The sequence below is a fragment of the Octopus bimaculoides genome, chromosome Z (genome assembly GCF_046866305.1).
Source record: "Octopus bimaculoides isolate indiv1 chromosome Z, ASM4686630v1, whole genome shotgun sequence".
In the NCBI taxonomy this organism is placed as follows: Eukaryota; Metazoa; Mollusca; class Cephalopoda; order Octopoda; family Octopodidae; genus Octopus; species Octopus bimaculoides.
In genome coordinates this window covers 32,079,404-32,086,969 of record NC_142944.1, presented here as the reverse complement: position 1 = coordinate 32,086,969, position 7,566 = coordinate 32,079,404, and positions in this window count along the sequence as shown.

The following is a 7,566-nucleotide window of genomic DNA, read 5'->3' as shown; positions in this document are numbered from 1 at the left end:
TACTTGGCTTGGTAACATTCTCTCTATAGATTTGTATAAAGAAGCTAATTCAAAACTTTCATATATGAAGTAAAAAACTGGTGAGGCTGTATTTTAAAGAAAAGATCCTTAAAATGCAGCCTCACCAGTTTTTTTTATTGGGATTGAAGTAAAAGGTTCTGAATATCTTGCCATAATTACTTTCAGACAGGCCCTAGGCATAAAATACCATAGTGAGTTGCTGGTAGGAAAGAATATTGAATCTGTGTTATTGGCTCTCTCTCCGATGTTGACCTCATTGCGTCTTAGAGAAAAAGAGGGAAATTCAATTGGAATTTGCTCTTAAGTAGGCGATATTGCTTCTAATGCCTTCCTGTGTGTGGTTTAGCAGTTACGCCTTGTATGCCAGCAAAGGGGAAGCTAACCAATGTTTGCTTGAAATGTTCTAGAACATTCGACAAGGGAGATAACTGTAGTTGACTCTCAATAAATATTTTGCAGGCCACAAACCTGTTTCAAATAGCGTTGCCTATACCTACTTTAAATTTCTTCTTCACTATTAGTGGATTGAATAAAGTGCAGTTATATAGATTAAAATAATTATTTCTAATAGAGGCACAATGTTAGAAAATTATGGGGAGGAGGTTAGCCAATTAGCATCAACTCTAGGACTTTAATGGTACTGCATTTTATTGACCCTGGAGGAAAGAAAGCAAAGTCAATCTCAGAACACAGATATTTTTTTAAACTATGACTGAAAAGAATTTTTTAAACAATGTGCAAATCTTGAATCAGTAAATTATGAGGAGGTGGTTAGTTCATTATGTCAACCCCAGAAAGTTGACCTCATTGGTCTGCAAGTACTTTATACAGCCCTAATCAACAAATGGGGAGATCCCATGCCTGCAGCAAGTAGCATCTGAAATGGCAGCAGGGACTATAGATCTCATGTCTTGAGTTTAAGAGAGACTTCAGGTCCAGCAAGTCTTTAAGGATCCTTGCCTGCTCTGCTATGCAAAGCTTGCATCATCTGCTCTGATTTATATAGGACCACAGCTGCTCTATGATCCTCCATTTAATTTCATATAGAGTTCCTTTATCCATAAAGCACCACAAGTTGACATAACATCTTTCCGGAATCCTAACAGAAGACCTGTGGTCGTACAGACACCACTTAAAAGCGGTTCCAGCTGACCTGATATATATCAGAACTTGATTACTGATTGTGTTCTCACCTCTGGTATATCTTCCATTGGCTCTGGGCCTGGAGTTGTTGTTGGAGCTGACATTGGTGCTATTACAGGGAGTGGATCCAGCAATATTGCTGTAGTTCTTGGTGTTGCGGTAGTCATCAGCAGCCATAGTGTTGGTGTTACTGCTGTTGTTGCCAAGGGTGCTGTGGTTGCTGTTATTGTTAATTCTGGGCATGGGACTAGTAGCTCTGCTGGTGCTGGTGCTGGTGTGATCATTACTTCCGGCCATAGAGTTGGTACTGCACTTGTTGGAGTTTCTGCTGCTTAACCCCATAACAATGGTTTTTTTATCAGGTGACTAGGTTGCACTGACAGTAATCATCTCAGCTGAGATCAGCAATTAGCACACAACAATGGTTTAGCATATATTTATGTCAACCACTTTAAAGCATGCACTGTTTATTTATATAAACTGTCATCACTGTGCAGAATGCTCCTGCAGTATTACTGTGGAAATAAGATCCCTTGATAGTGTAAATCAAACAAATAGCATATATTGACCTAAATCATCAAACATAAAATTAACCTTGATAAGGTAAATCTAAAAACAGGGTATAATACATAATGGGATATGATAGTCTGTGCATATATCTTGTCTCTTTTTGGTGACTGTGCACTGCACACATAGCACATAATTTTGATGCATTCTTCTGTTTTTTCAGTTGGTGGAAATGTCCAAGTCCCTTAATGATTTGACATATGTGGATGCCCCTGTGATTGGCATGGTGGAAAATTTGAAACTTCTATTCTTTCTTTTACAAGCAACTCAGAAAAAGTTAGTACACCTCCCACACCACCAAGCATCTGCCATGTGAAAAACGAATTTACTGGTGTCATGTCTATCACATATGGGAAAAGAAAAGTTTCACAAATTTGTGCACTGATATGCGTGTCGACATCAGTTGATTAGAATGATCAACATCACCCGTCACCTGAATGTATGCCAACACCATTGTTGGTTTCAATACTGGATTTCCAGCCATGTCCTATTTGCTAGTGTCAGCCATGCCAGCAAAATGCATGGTGGACAGCAAACAAACATTTTTCTTGTCTCTCCACACAAATGTCATAATTCCATTATCAGTGAAGCGGCACATGGTTTCACCTTTGAGAAGTCTACCAGTGTGATGTTCGGGTAGTACGATATATCTGAAGGTATGCACAGTCCCACAAGTGTTTGTTTTCCTTGCTTGCAGCTGAAGAAATAGATCAGGACAGGAAAACCAGTTGTCCATACAAATGTTCTATCCTTCGTCCAACAATGCATTGTTGAGTGACAAGACAACAATTGTGGATGCTGGAATGCTTGATTATCTTCTCCAATGTACATCTTATAGTTCCAAGTATAGCCATAGGCTGCACCAGATGACTGACACACCTTATAAACTTTTATACTGATGCAAGCATACCTACTAGGATTGTACTGTTTGAATTTCAGCCACCCCTTGAATTTCCAGACTTTCATCAGTGGAAATGTCCTGCATGGATATATAAACAGTTCTGAAATTTTATACTATTTTGTCAATGACAAGAAAAATTTTGTGAAGCCTGTCATCGTTGTTATCACCAGAGTTGAAATGAAGGTTTTTCAGCAGTGCTAAAAACTGGTTACATGGCATCATCTCTACAAGGAAAGGTGCTGCAGTTGTAGGATCCCTGTTCCAATATGAAGTGAACATCAGTTTCTGCACAATACTCATAAAGATGAATCAGACAAGGAAAACTTTGTCACCTGTAATTGAAAACCATTCAGCGTCATGTCTGGGCCTTGCGTTCTGAGGATGATTCACAGCATACTTGTCCATTTCATCGGCTATGTATTCAGACATTTCCTCCTTGTGAATTCATGGAATGACTCCAATGGCAAACTGTGATTTCAAAGATCTGCTTTTACATCAGGGGTACCAGAAAAACTGTAATATCATGAAAACTTGTCCATTGCCCATCACACCACATTCTGTTGGCCATGGGATGCTGCCCTATTGCCCCTTTGATGTAACAAATACTCATCATTGCTACTGGAATTGGAATCACCCAATCTACTGAGCAAATAATCACTCTCGGAGTCTGAATAATTCTAACCAGAATTAGCTATTGAGAATTCATCACATGACATTGAAGAGGAGGTGCTTGGTGTAGATGGACATGACAACAAATGTGATGAGGACCATAAATTCAATGAAGCTGGTGTACATGGACACGATGATCCTGGTGTTGAAGTTGGTGTAGCTGGATGTGAAGACCAGCATGAGGACCGTATGTATATTCAACGAACCTGGCATAGATGGATATGATGACTGTAAATTCCATGAAGAACCAGAAGAATTTTCTGTAAGTATATGAATTTGATAGGAAGCCATCGTGGAAATGGTGGTGTAACCACCAAAACTGCTGTTTTTAAACTATTATGGTGATAAAGTCTTGAACTGAGTTGGAAATATTATTTATATGAAGAATCAAACAAACCTATCAGATTCCTTGAAATTTGCATGATGGCTTCTATTATCGATTCTGTGAGTGATAGTGGATGTTCATGCTAATTGGTATACAAACAAGTACAAAATTGCAGCAGATACAACTGGATATGTTTGTGTCGTCTGATTCAAAGCAAGTACACAGCAAACGTAAATTAATGTCAGCTGATGTCATGGGCTAATGCATTGCCACTGTTGCCATTGTTGTCCATGTTGTTGGATGAACCACTGCAGTCATTGTTGTCAGTGCTAGTGTTTCTGCTTCATAATGCATTGCCGCTGCTGTTACTTCTGTCATTACCCTTGTTGCTAATGTTGGATGCTGTGGTTGTAGTTGTCAGTGCTGGTGTTTCTGCTGCTGCCGCCTTTGCTGTTGTCATTGTTGTTGTGATGTTATTGGATAAACCATTGCTGTTATTACTCTGATTGTTAGGATTGGACATGACAACAGCCTCATAAACAACTCCCTCAGCCTCGCATTCCCCCTCCCCACCACCACTGGGCAGTCATTGTACTCCCTGCATGAGCAACTGGCCTCTGATCATGTTTTATGAGTGTTTGCCAATACTGTTTTTATGTTGGGTGCACAACTAAAGGATACCCTTAGATTATTTCTATTGAACAAAGAGTGGGGCAAAGGAAACAACATTCCAGTAGAACTTCCTTTTGCAGGTGCTAGGGTCTGGCATATGGGAGACGTGGTCCTTAAACCCATTGGATGCTAGGGCCTTGTTGTGATAGGGAGCTACTGCTTTGAAATTTTTTGATTTGAGAACAGGTTCAAGATCTTCTTGATGACACCCTTCACTAGGTTTCTGATCAGAATAGGCTGATGGCAGGAGGCTATGTTGATATAGGACAGCCTCTCATCTGGATTGCAGAAGGGCCTGTATGAACTGGAGCCCAAATCTAGCATGACAACTAGGAAGTTTATGATGGTGAGGTTGGTCTCAATTGTTATTTTTCAGTCTTATGGAGAGCACCTATATTTCTCTGTTATACAATCATCTAAAAGTCTATTGCAAGTGTGTAAATCTATCCTATATAGGTTTCAGTCTTGTCAGAAGAATAAGGACCTGGCAGAGTGTTTTAGTTGTTGTATATCAGTAAGGGGAAGATGACTTATGGTGTGTGTGTGTGTGTGTGTGTGTGTGTGTGTGTGTGTGTGTGTGTGTGTGTGTGTGTGTGTGTGTGTGTGTGTGTACATGTATGAATGTTTGTATGTACGTGCATATGTATATATATGTTTCTGTGTGTGTATTTGTGTTTGTTTCCACTACCACAACCTTGAATGTGCTGAACTACCAGGGTCATTGAATAGATATACAAGTAAGTGGCTGAGTATTCCACAGACGTGCATACCTTTAACATAATTGCCAGGCAGAATCAGCATGACATAGAGTGTGACAAGGCTGAGTATTCCTCAGACATGTGAACTCTTAACATAATTCCCAGGCAGAACCAGCATGATATAATATGTTACGAAGATGTACCTTTGAATTAGAGGGTTCTAAGTTTTGGTCTACTTCATTCCATTTAGGTAAAGAAACTGCTCAAGATGCTATGCCACAGAATGGGGTCAAACTTTGAAGCTTGTAGCTGCAAAGCTGATTTCTTAACCAAGTTAAAAAGTTAGCAAAGCTTACTTCTTAGTCATGCTGCATCCATGTCAAAGAAGGACACAGTTGATGAAAATCCACTCCAAATATTAACTGGTATAGTTATTTTACCAAATCCCTTCTCTCTCTCTCTTCACTGTGGAAGCAAAACAACTCATCACTTAATACTAACAAATAAAACCCATTAAGAACTATTATGCAAAAGATGTGTTATTGGTCATCCTTAATATAGCTTATTGTGTCTGATCTCTTACCTTATATTGGAACTGGTCTGCTTTTACCAAATAACAAAAGCTATATCAGGAACACCACAAAGTGACTAATGCCAAACTGTATCATGAGAGCAGTCAGCAAATTGTACAACTGCCAACTTGGTTTTTAAACTGTGCACTTCACAAATTTATTTTGGATCTTATTGATTTATGAATAGATTGGTCCAACTTTGTGTTGGAATTGCAGCCACAAAAATATTTATTATTGTCATATCGAATTTAGTTGTGTCTGTTATAGTTTTAACTATGATGTATATCCATTTGATGAGAAGTTTAACAATGAAGATGATGAAGAGGCTGACGACAATGACGATATCAGTGTGATAATGAAAATGATGATGATGATCAAAATCATCATCACCATCATTGTTGCTATGATGATGATGATGATGATGATGGAAGTAGTACTGGTGGTATTGCAGAGGGTTGTGTTGATGGTGGGGATGACAGCAATAGTGTGCTGGTGGTGAAGATGACAGTGGTTGCGGTGGTGATGTTAGAGATGATAATGATGATGATGATGATATTTAGCAGTGACCAGGGAGGATGTGTGAGAAGAGAAAGTGCAATCATTATAAAATATCAAACGTGTCAGATCCATTACAAGCAAGTAGCATGACAAATGAGATATCACTTGCAAGCTATCAAAACTAGAGGACAATATCATATTTGTCATGGTATTCTCATTCTTTTAATGTTAGGTAGTTAATTAATAAACAGGACTTAACATTTGAAACACAAAATAATCTTCTGCTTTGAATGTTTGGAACATGTCCAAATACCGAAAACAGAATGGTCTGTATGAAGAAACATCTAGCCATTCCTTTTATTGTTTAAGGTCTTTCATACATTTTGGGGAAACAAACTTGAAATTTGCAATCCAAGCATGTGAGGAGGCATGAACTTGTCTGGTCTACAAGCAATGGGCACTGTGTGTGAAGAGAGAGGATTTTGTTTACAGTTAGTGAATACATGTGAAAATGAGAGTAGATATAAACTTACTCATTCAAACACACACTTATACACAGGGCTACATGGTAAAGAAGCTTGCTTACCGGCCATGTGATTTTAGGTTCAGTCACATTGTGCAACACCATGGACAAGTAATTTTTACTGAAGTTCCAAGCTGACCAAAGCGAATTTGGTAGACAGAAACTGAATGAAGCTGTCGTGTATGTGTGTGTGTTTCTTTGTGAGTGTGTGTGTGTGTGTGTGTGTTTGTGTGAGTGTGCATGTGTGTGTGTGTGTGTGTTTACATGCAGATACATGTATGTATGTGTGTCCTCACAATGTCACAGTTGTAAATAGGGGAGCGGGCAAACGAACATTGGAGGGAACTTAAGGAAGGGAAGAACTCATCAGTTCTGTACCAGCACGCTGAGCAAGAACATAGAGGCTCAATCAACAACATAGAAATTAAAATCTTATCTACACATAGCAGTGATGCAGCACTTAGACAAATTACTAAAGCTACACACATAATAGAAGGGAAACCTAGCCTGAATAGGAAACTAGAATGGAACACTAACATACGCCACTAACAAACCACAGCATGTGACAACATGTTACCCATAAACCAATAATAGGAACAAAGTATAATACAATACATAGATAGACAAATGGAATTAAATACTACATACGTTAACAAAATTTAATTAAACACAAAAAAAAAAACAAAAAAAAACACACACACACACACACACACATGAACATATAAATAAATAAAAACTAATACAAACGAACACGTATTAACAGAGAATATAGGTGATACAGACACTCCCCATACACACATGCACTTACAAAAGACACAGACACATTGAAGGACACGCATGCGTAGACACATACAATAGGAATACAAAATACAAAATGGCTGATAGTTAGCAAGGTGAGACACACATAAGAAAGAAGGAAACAAAGGACCACTGATGAGGTCACAGAAGCGTGACGAAAGAACTCTGGCCGAAATAAG